This window comes from Phoenix dactylifera, unplaced genomic scaffold, assembly GCF_009389715.1.
Source record: "Phoenix dactylifera cultivar Barhee BC4 unplaced genomic scaffold, palm_55x_up_171113_PBpolish2nd_filt_p 001829F, whole genome shotgun sequence".
In the NCBI taxonomy this organism is placed as follows: domain Eukaryota; kingdom Viridiplantae; phylum Streptophyta; class Magnoliopsida; order Arecales; family Arecaceae; genus Phoenix; species Phoenix dactylifera.
The window spans coordinates 36,554-48,281 of NW_024069121.1; the positions used below are offsets into that span (position 1 = coordinate 36,554).

Genomic DNA, 11,728 nt, shown 5'->3' on the forward strand with positions numbered 1-11,728 from the left:
TATCATCACCATGAACAGTGAGAGGAGATTCAACATGAGAGAGAAAGAAAAAGAGAGGGAGGAGAAAGAGGAGAGAGGAGAGAGATAAACCCCTCTTTTCTTCTCCAAAACAGGGGATCCGTGACCCCCCTTCCTTCCTTCCTTCCTTCTTGGCCAAACACAGAGGCGGCCGTGGTGGCCAGCCTTGACGGCGGCAGGAGGCAGCTGAGCAAACCCCACCACCCTCGGCGGCTGGCGGCGGCGGTCAAAGCCAGTGGTGGAGCACTCGGGACAAATAGAGCTCCTGTTTTTGAAGCAAGCTCCGGCGATTGGCTGGCTCCAAAACCGCTATAAACCATGGCTAAGTATCAAAAGAGGAGGAGAGGAAAGTTAGGAGCCCTTACCTCAGCCTCGACGAAGGTTCCGGCGGCAATGGAAGGAGAGGACCACCCGGATCAAAGAAGATCGGCTTTAACAGCTCCCTCTCTCTCTCTCTCGGGCGGCTGCACGAGGAAGAAGATTGCCCACACTAGGAGGGGACATGGGGTCTGGCGGCTCTTCTTCGGATGGCCTCACAAGAGGAGGAAGAAGCCCTAGAAAAACTAGGGGATCCGGCTTCTTCGGGATGGCTCCCTTCATCCCGCGCCCTCATGTGCAACACGTGAGGCCGAAAACTTGGGGCTGGGCCGGTCAAGTAGACCGGGCCCAGTTCCAGGGTCTTACAATACTATAATGCTTGCAAGAAGTCACGAAAATATCTTTCTGTAACTCTCAATGTGGAAAAATGGAACTTCACTATTTTAAACTCTACATAAGAAGAATCGACTCCAGGAACACCTAGAATCGATCCTTGAACACTCGCAGGCAAAGACAATAAATTTCAACTTAGGCTATCTCGAGAGCTAACCCATGAAATATAACTAGTCGACCCTGGCACACTAATATAGACTGATTTATTGGGGTGCTGTGCATGCCGCAGAAAATCAGATCCATAGCGAAAGAAGTACGCACGGCTCCGTTCATCGCATGAACATATTTTAACCATTCATAGATAGATTAGGATTAATTGCATTAGATTAGAAGATCAGATCTTCACCTTGTGCGGGTAGATGATCACCGCAAACAATGATCGTGGTAATGTGGAAAGGCTCACTTGAAGCCGCACACACGTCCGGCCTCTATGGGTATCCACACGAGGTAGAGGGTCAATTCAAGCTTTTGAATCTCCCCGGGGTGCTAGCTCTCTTGCAAAGATAGCTTTTGATGGCTAAAGTCCTCTCTTTTAAATCAACTCTTTGATTATCCTTATGAGAGAAAGAAGAAGAATAAGGGAGAAGAAGAGGCCACACGTCTCTTCCTTTCCTTTTCTTCTTTTGCTTGTGGTTGGAAGAAGGAATAAGGTTAGAGAAGGGTCGCCAACACCTCCTTTTTTTCTTGTTCCTTGCGGCTGAAAAGAAGGGGATTCACTAGGGCTTGGGAGGCCAACCCCTATCCCTCTTTTCTTAGGTGTGTGGAGCTCCTAAAAATTAGGAGCTCCCAAGTTTATGTCTAAGGAGGAAGGGCGTACGCCCCTCCCTTTGTGCTGCACAAGAGAACTAAGGAGAGATGGGGCGCACGCCCCTCCTCTTGTGTGCACTCTTCCTTTTCCAAAAAGGATTAGGTGGCCCAATCCTTATCCATAAGAGTCCTAATCTGATTAGGACCCAATTAGATCATGACTCAATTGAACGCTTCAATCCTAATCTAACTACAAGTTATCTTGTTTATTAGATCAAAATTAATTAGGACTCTAGGAGTCCTAATCCAATTAGTACTCATATAATTTTAGTCCTAATCCAATTAAGACTTTAGAAATTCTACTCCAAGTAAGACTCTAATAATTTAAAGTTCTAATCTAATTAGGACTCTAGGAGTCCTACTCCAAGTAGGACTCTTGAACCTTATCTAATAAGATCAAGCTCAATTAATTAAGTCTAATTGATTCAATTAAATTGCAATCCAATTGCAATTATTTTCTTCTTCAACTCACTAACTCTTAGTGGGTTAAACCAATTATCAATCAACTTGACAATTATGAACTATTGTGATTCCAAATCACAATTCAACTATCGAATCGATTAATACTTCTAATATGTGTGATCCCATAGATTATATTTGTTGGAAATTGTATCCTAAAAATCAATCGTCAGCCTATTGATGATTAAACCTCCCAAAAGCACAAAAGAGCTATTTAAAGCAAAAGAGAGAGAAGAAGAGCATCTGAGTGTATCCCAAAGCTTCCTCTCCAACTGTGTGCTGCCTCAGTGATCCTCTACCTAGTGCGAAATCAAAAGAGGGTCAAGTAAAGGAGAAGTCGAGTTCTTTCATCTACAAACCTTGTTTGAGGGTTTCTTCTCTTTAGTCTATTTGTTTATATTATTATATCTGCTTATTTGAGAAGTTTGTATTTATTTTAAACTCCTATTCTAATATCTTGTAACTTGATTCAATCAAGGGATTGAATCAAGGGGTTAAGGTTTGTTGGTGAGCCAGTAAAAACCAACATTGTAGGTTGTAGTTGGTAATCCGGAATAAACCAACTGGATTGGATTGTGAGCCCGTAAAAACAATCGGGTTGGTTCTAGTCGGTGAGCCTATGAAAACCGACCGAGTTCGTTGTGATCTCATGAAAACAATAAGTTAGGTTGTGAGCTTGTAAAACAACCGGCTGTAATCTAAGGGATTACAGTGAAATTCTCGAGAGGTCTTGGGAAGTGGATGTAGGTGCTGGGGTGTACGGAACCACTATACATCTTTGTGTTTGTATTGCCTTATCTCTTGTGTTTCATGCCTTACATTCATGCTTGATTGTGTGATAGCTTCAGTTTTATTTTCTATTGATTTATATGTGATTGTTTAGAGCTTGCCTAGCTTCCACTGCATTCATACCATTCACATAGATTAAAATTGATCATACAACTATAAGTTAATTTTAGATCAATTACATCTTAAGTGTACTTGGATGTCATGAATCTTGTTTGATTAACTAAGGATTATTCTAAGGGGAGGCTACTGGTAGTATCCAAGGAAATACCCAACTAGTCTTATTGTAGCCACACAAGGCGCCACACAAAGGAAGGCTATTAGTAGTATCTAGTGTGCTTGCTGGCTACAAGAGATTAGGAATCAAGCTTTAATCGAAAAGCCTTAAAATAAAAGAAAGAATTGATCTGATTTAATTTTAATTAGAAAACCCAATTCACCCCCTTCTTGGATTGTCATCTTGGGCAACAAGTGGTATTAGAGCCTCGTGCTCTAGTATTGATTGTTGATCTAGCAATCAAGAGACAAAGATCACGACAACTCAAATAGATAGTTTTCTAGGAGAGGAACAATTAATTGATAGACCCCCACTATTTAATGGCATAAACTACACGCATTAGAAAGCACGCATGCGCATTTTCATTCAAGCACATGACTATGATTTATGGAGTATCATAGTCAATGGGCTACACGCAAACCCTAATCATGATAAAAAAATGGATCAACAAAATGCTAAAGCTATGAATATTCTATATTGTGCATTAGATGATAGTGAACTTAATATCATATCTTTTTGCATAACTGCTAAGAAAATCTAGAATATGCTTGAAGTTAAATATGAATACACTAATATTTTTAGTAAATCTGAAACTAGCTATGAAGAAGAGGAGCAGCAAACTGAAATTGAAAATCTATGCTTTGTGGCACATGAAGATAAGGTATGTACTAGAACACAAAGTAATTTCTCATTCAAAGATGAAGTACATGCTGAAACTCAATCTGATTTACATTTGTTGAACTTCATGATGCTTTTTATAAACTATACTTAGAATATAAGAAGCTTAGATTAAAGAATAAAAAGCTAAATCAGAAAAATCTATCCCTTGCTGAAAGCCATGATATAATTCAGAAAAATAATGAATTGCTTTTAGAAGACAATGAAAGTTTAACTAAAGAAGTTAACAAATTTAAGCCTATAGTTGAAAAGTTTACTATCAGCTCTGAAAAATTGAACTTAATGATAAATAATCAAAGAGCTGAATTTGAAAAGGTTGGATTAGGATATCAACCTTGGTACACAAAAAATTTCTTAATAACATATATGTTAAATCCTCCACTGGTCATCCTAAAACAATTTTTCAAAAATCTGATGAACCTAATGAACAAAAATAGAAAATTAAAAATTCATCATCTACTTATGTTAAATCTATGTTTGTTAAATTTAACAAGAGTATGCAAAAATACATTTCTTGTAATCCTAAAATCTACAAACTAATAAACAAAATAGTTATCAAAAGAATATGGGTTCCAAAAAGAACAATTATGGCTAACCTGCAAGAATCTAAAAGAGCTTGAGTTCCTAAGTTGAAAACCTAATTATTTTTTAGCAGGTGTATCCAGCTACCCAAGATTCCGATGAAAGATGTTATCCGGATAATGGGTGCTCTAGACACGTGTTAAAAAATGAAACTTAAAATGTAATTAAGAAGAGTGACTAAAATAGAAGAAATAATGAAATTAGTAATTCTTGCATCCTCTCATACTGAAATTATTTTATTAGTTGATTAAAACATAACTTGCAAGTACTAATTATTTTTGCGATATAAGTAATATTTTTGGTATAAAAAGAAAATATATCCAAATCACTCCATCTTTCTATATTATGCTTTACTTATTGATAGATAATTTGGTTAATAAATTCTTCTAGAATAACTCTATGAATCTCTATATGCTTGATTGAGAGTTTTTATCCATGATATTATCTTTTATTGATCATAGACATAAGAATGTGTACTTGGTATATTTTTAAATATATGCATTATGAATACCAAGATTAAAGAAACTAGTTTTGGCATATAAAATCAACTTATACTAGTATGGACTTAATCTCAAAAGACCTTGTTATTGGGTTACTTATATTAATTTCTGCAAGGCCAAAGTTTGCTATGCATGTCATTTAGGAAAATAAACTAGAATCATTTCTAAATCTGAAAACATTGTTTCTACCACATAGTCTTTGAAAATTCTCCATAAGAACTTCTTGATTTTGTAATTATGGATGATTTCTCAAAGCTAACGTTGGTTTTGTTCTTGGTACTTAAATTAAAATATTTTCTGTATTGGCACAAACTTACAAAAGGTTTCAAATGAAAAATATTTGCAAATTGTGAAAATAAAGAAGTATCATGGCACAGTTTTTGAAAACCAATTTCTTGTTAAATTTTGCACAGAAAATAATATTGAATACAATTGTTTCTGCCCTAAGAATATCATTGCATATTGGGTTTATAAAAAGTAAAAATAGAACCTTTGAAGAAATGTGATGGACAATGCTATGTGATAATAATTTGCCAAATTGATTCTGATTATAGCTATCATCACAGCTTGTTATATTATAAGGTTTCTAATAGAACCTTTTTTTTTGAAAATCCCTTATGAACTCATGAAAAATAGAAAATAAAATGTTGCATACTTTCATGTTTTTCAGTTATACATGTTATGCTCTCAATAATGAAAAATATGCCAAATCTGATAAGAATGTTTACCTTTGGATATTACTCATTAAATAAAGCATATTGAGTATTCAAATAAATAGAACTCTAATTATAGAAGAATTTATTCATATTATTCTTGATGAAACTAATAATCCTTCATCAAGAAAGGACATAGATGTTATTGTTGATGCAGGTGAGCTTAATAAAGAAATTAGGGCCTTAATGCTAAAGAATTGCTCTGGAGAGGATCAATTTCCACAAGGTAAATATATTGAATGTAAGCAATTCAACATCCTTAAGGTATAATCATTTAATGATCATTCTCAAGACACTAAAATAAGATCTTATGTTAAGTATATAGTTAATCTTTTTGCTTGCATATAACAATCTGAATCTAAAAGACATTAAGAAGAATGAACAAGATGATAATTGGTTAAGATAAAGTAATTCATTTTGAGAGGGATAAAATTTTGAAATCTTGTTGAAAAATCTAAAAACTTATTTATAATTGAAACAAAAATTGAGTTTTTTAGAAATTTACTTAATGAAGAAAAATTGGTGGTTACTAAAAGATTCAAAAAAATATAAAATAGATCTTGATGAAATCCTTGCATGATTAGAAGCCAAAAAGATCACCATTTTTATTTGACTGTTTTATGAGCCTTGTATTTTGTCAAATGAATGTGTAGAATGTACTTTTGTATGGTTATATTTATAAAGAAGTTCTATGTAAAAATAACCACCTATATTTGAAAAACATTCATTACAAACATGATAAAGCACCATTTGATTTAGAACAAGCACCAAGAGCATGATATGAAAGTTTAAGTAACTTTTTGATAGAAAGTAATATTGATAAAACTATGTATCAAAAAATTTTGATATCGTAATTGTTCAAGCATATATTGATGACATTATTTGTGGTGCTACTAATGAAGCTTTATATGAAGTTTTTACTAAGCTCATGTAAGGTGAGTTCGAAATGAGTAAAATGGATGAACTAACTTTTCTCTCGAACTTCAAACTAAGACAAACAAGAAAAGGAATCTTCATTGGCCAAAGTAAGTTCACAAAAATATTCTTATAGAAGTTTGGCATGAAGAAAGGTATGTCTTGATGAGAGCACAAAAGTGCGATCTACATGCTGCTTAAATTAGTATTATTACTAACATATAACGATAAAATTGCTAAGTTAATATTATATTTTTGTTTGGCACAGGTTAGTATAAATTAAAATTATAATGCGTATTTAGTATAGATTGGGTCTAGAAAGATGCACAACTCAGGCCGCGCACGCTCAACTTTGCCATGGTATGATCGAACTCACCATTCGTCAAGTGCACTTGCACTCGAGCGACACATGGCAACTATCCGGAGGCAACGCACAATGGAACATCCAAGGGCCTACATTCATCAAGCGGAGAAGATCCAAAGGACAAAAGGGGTCACAGCAGCCGATGAGAGCATAAAAGTGTGATCTAAGTACCAATTAACTTAGCCTAATGCTAGCAAAATAATGATAAATAATAGGTGTTAGCATTTGCAGGATTAATATTTTATCCTTAGCACTTATTATAATTTATATCATTATTTTGTATGAATTCATCTAAAAAGGACGCATCTTCCTAACTGCATAACAAAGTCCATGACTCTTCTTCCGCGCACCCGAGCAACTTCCCAAATTCTGCAATTAGATCTCCCAGCTTCCTCCATCATCCCAGAGCGTCCACCTCTTCAGGGTTCTCGCCCATCCGAGCCAAGGTTCCTGCTTACATTCTCCCGTTTCCGCGAGTGAGCCACGGCATTCATCAGCTTCTCCCATGTTCCAAGCCTTCCGCGATCAGCCTCGTGTCCGAGATTTCAGCATTCACCCGTGACCTGCGCCCATCTCACGCTCCTCCCAGCCATCCATCTCGTCCGCAGCGTCGCACCCGATCAACGCTCCTGTGCCCGTGATCGTCTCCAGCCTCCTCCACAGCACCAGCGATCAACGCCCCTTTCTTCCGGACCTGCATCAGACTCCCCAGCCACCTGTGTGATCACCGCCTCCTTCACAGCGTCCGTGTGCAGCCTATCCTCCTGCGAGCCACCCGTGAAGCCCCCAGCATCCCGCTGATCTCGCCTGCAGCCATTCATGACCATCTCGGCGACCCCCCCAATAGTACGCGATCAGTTTCCTTCTGGGCATCTTGCAGATCGGCGACTCGTCGCAGCGTCGATCCCACGCAAGTCCAGCCTCTTCATCCGCCCGCGATCACTCCCAGCTGTCCGTGATGATTTTGTGCATCCTCTTCTTCCGCGAGCCATTCCCGGATCTGCACCTGCTCCTCTTCCGCCCATCTCACGCCCCATTCGCCCGTGATCCCAGCTCCCGCATCAAGCTCCCAGCATCCTGATCCGCCCGAGATGCAGCCCTTCCGTCGAGTGCAAAGAGGGGGATTGAATGCCAACTATAAAGCTCTCTCGGTTGGGAGAGGCAGGGGATCGAAAAAAAAAGAAAACAAGGGAGCCGGGCCGCCTGCTGGGGTTGAAAAAAAAAAGAGAAGAAGGAAACAGGGGATGCCCTGTTTCCGAAAAGAAAAAGAAAAAAAAATAGAGAGAGGAGTAACAGGGGAGAGTCTTTCATGTTGAAGGCTGGCTAATCCTTTAGGTGAAGGATGATGGAGGAACCCTTGATGTATTGCTATCTTTGAAGTAAATTCTAAACCTATAATTCTTATAGATTTATATTTTCAATATGTTATGGATTCTTGCATAATTATTTTGTAGATAGTTCTTTAATGGTTTATGTTGATCGACATGTGGACCGCTTTAGTATTTGATTTATCGTTGATGTAATAGGCACAATAAATGCTTAGAAATAGAGTTCATATGTCCCTAAAATATATCCCATGCTTTGATCTATCCTACATTTATATCTTTAATCAAGAATCGAAGAATTTATTTCTTGAATGCAAGATTATCAAGGAGGATTCCAGATCCCTACTCCATCTTAATCTATCCATACTTTGATTCTCTGTGTACTGATTTGTTTTCTATTTGCAAAACATCATCTTAATCAACAAATTAACTGAATTAATTAATCTGAGATTACGCTAATAATCCATAGATCGTTTCCTGAGGAATCGACCTCGGACTTCCGAGTTATACTACTTGTGCGATTCTCCTGCACTTGGGAGAACAGTTTTTCGAAAGCACCAAGTTTTTGGCGCCGTTGCCGGGAACGGCTGAGTTATTAGTATAATTTTAGATTTAATTTTTACCTTAGTAGTTAGTATTTTTCTTTTGAAAAAAAAAATTAAATTACATCTTTACTACTATTTTTAATTCCCTGCACAGTTTGCATCAAACTCTGATATCATAGAAAGTATCCGTCTGATTGGACTCAAATTTGGTCAGCTGGTGCAAGACATAATTTTCAATAATCTGAACGGTCTGATTGAGACCATTAGATTAATACAAAACCTTGCTACTTTCTGTTTTGAATTTTCTGCATTTAATTTTTTTTAGAATCAGAATTTCATTGTTATCATATCTCATTAACCCTTGTTGCTAATTGAAAATAATAATAAAAAAAAACTTTAAGAGAAGAACAAGGGTGATTATTCAAAAAAAAAGAAAGGAAAAACCTAAAATTTCAAATTTCAATTTCAAATTTTAGAATTCAAATTTCAAACTTCAACTCATAAATTTTTTTTTAAAAAAAAATAAATAATTTGCTTGATCACCTATTCAATGAAATTTAATGCCATGTCATAAAATATTTTAAAAAAAAATCTTTTGATTGTTGCATATAGTATAAGGCATCAGCATAAAATATTCTAAGGGCTGAACCCATTTAAAAAGATAAGGTCGGGATTTCATCACTCGTCCTTAGCCCAAAAATCACCTCAGTGCATAAATATCCTAAGCTTAACTAAAATCAACTAGAAGTTGGCCCCTAAGGACATTCGAGCTCAATAGGACGAAGACCACCAAAAGTTGCACCAATTTCGCTCTGTGGCTTAGTTGATGTCTAGGCAAGCTTTGTCTCTATAAGGAAGACAGTTCATCTGTTCGAGGCAAGTGGGTTTTAAGTGGGACCTTTGCGAACGCATCGTGACCCCTCCACTTACCTGGGAGCTTACCTGGTCAACTCGGTTCATTAGACCGGATTGGAGGCTTAGGTGCCCTCTTCAAACCAGTTAGGAGCTGTCTAGAAATTTAAGAAAAATATTAGGAATTGAGGTGTAATGTTTTGTTGCATGTTTGATTGTGAATAGATTTTTGTATTAGGGTGTCGTTTTAGGGTATCTTTAGTGGGTACTTATATTTAAAAAAAATAAAAAAAAGAGAGGGAATTATTTTGCATGCTAAAGTGGAATAGGGACGACACCGATCGATTAAGTCGTACAACTTTAGATCATCCCTTAGGACATACCCCTAAAATTTCTTCGCAATATCTCACACCTTGTGAGATGGCTGATTTAAATGAAGATGCGGGGAGTCACCACGATCGAGAACGTGAACCCCATGTTATGACCCTAAGACAATACCTACAACCGGCTAGGACTAGTCAGCCTTCATGCATAATTTTTCCTGATAATGTAGGACATTTTGACATCAAACCCGGGGTAATTCAATTGCTGCCCAAGTTCCACGGGTTAGAGTCCGAGAGTCCGTATCTTCATTTAAAGGATTTTGAAGAATTGAGTATTACATTTAGAGTGCCAAACGTCACCGAGGATGTCCTCAAGCTGACATTGTTTCCTTTTTCTGTAAAGGATAAGGCCAAAACATGGCTAAACTCTTTGCGACCTAGATCAATAAGAACTTGGCAAGATATGCAGAGAGAATTTTTAAAGAAGTTCTACCCCACACAAAGGACCAACTTTTTGAAAAGACATATCAGCAATTTCCAACAAAAAGATAATGAAACATTTTATGAATGTTGGGAAAGATTTAAAGACCTTCTTCTCTCATGCCCTCATCACAGATTCGAAACTTGGAGAACCATTAGCTTCTTTAATGAAGGTTTATCTCCACAGTTGAAACAGTTTGTAGAGACCATGTGCAATGGTAGATTTTTAGAAAAACACCCTGATGAGGCGTGGGAGTATTTGGATTCCCTTGCTGAGACTGCCCAACTTTGGGATAACGGGGATAGAAACAACAAGTCTTTGCCTAAGCCTACTAGCTCTGTACAGGGAGGCCTTTACAACCTCAGAACTGAGGATGATCTTCACGCTAAAATGGCAGCCCTCACTAGGAAGGTAGAAGAAATTGAGCTTAGGAAGGTTGAGCCTGTCAAGACTATAGAGCTTAGAAACGAGTGTTGTGGTATCTGCGATATGTCGGGTCATACTACTACAGATTGTCCCACCATACCAGCATTCAAAGAAGTCTTGCACGATCAAACAAATGCTATGAACTCCTACCAAAAGCCTTATAACGATCCATACTCGAATACCTATAACCCTGGTTGGAAGAATCATCCAAATTTTAGGTGGAGAAATGATCATCCTCAACAGTCACACCATTCAGTTTCTCCACCTGCACATCCTACTTTTGCATCACCACCCTCTCAAAAGCCAAATATCGAGGATACCTTGCAATCCATACAAACTTTTCTACAAGGTCAAGCTAATATCAATGCTCAAAATACTCGAAATTTTGAAGACATAAGGAACCAATTGTCAATGTTGACTACCGTCCTAAGTACCCAAAAGAAGGGTAAGCTTCCAGCTCAACCCCAACCTAACCCACAAGTGCACGGTAGTAATAATACGGCTCCTTCTAGTTCGCATACAGAACATGCAAAGAGCATCATGACTTTGCGTAATGAAAAAGTCATTAATCAGACCGTCCCATTGAGACCGCAGGTCACTTCTAATTCTGATGCTCCCAAAGCCGATGAAAGGGACAAAGAAAAAATTGAGGTCCCAACTTCTACCGAGAAAGTAGAATGTCCTTTTCCTCCATCTTTTCCACAACGGTTAAAGCCGTTGCAAAAGCTCGAACCTAATTCTGAAATTCTTGAGCTTTTTAAGCAAGTAAAGATCAACATACCTCTTCTTGATGCAATCAAACAAGTACCCTCATATGCCAAATTTTTGAAGGACTTGTGTACTGTTAAGCGCCGATTAAATGTTAAGAAGAAGGCATTTTTAACAGAAAATGTGAGTGCTATTTTGCAGCACAACATTCTTCCTAAATATAAAGATCCAGGTTGCCCAACCATCTCATGCATCATA

General features: G+C 37.5%; 1 non-coding gene across 1 annotated transcript; it reads right to left on the reverse strand.

Moving 5' to 3' along the window:
• Positions 1 to 10,364: 10,364 nt before the first annotated feature.
• On the reverse strand, positions 10,365 to 10,473 carry LOC120109114. The gene has a single exon (XR_005510149.1). It is a non-coding gene; the product is annotated as a small nucleolar RNA R71 (small nucleolar RNA).
• Positions 10,474 to 11,728: the final 1,255 nt, after the last annotated feature.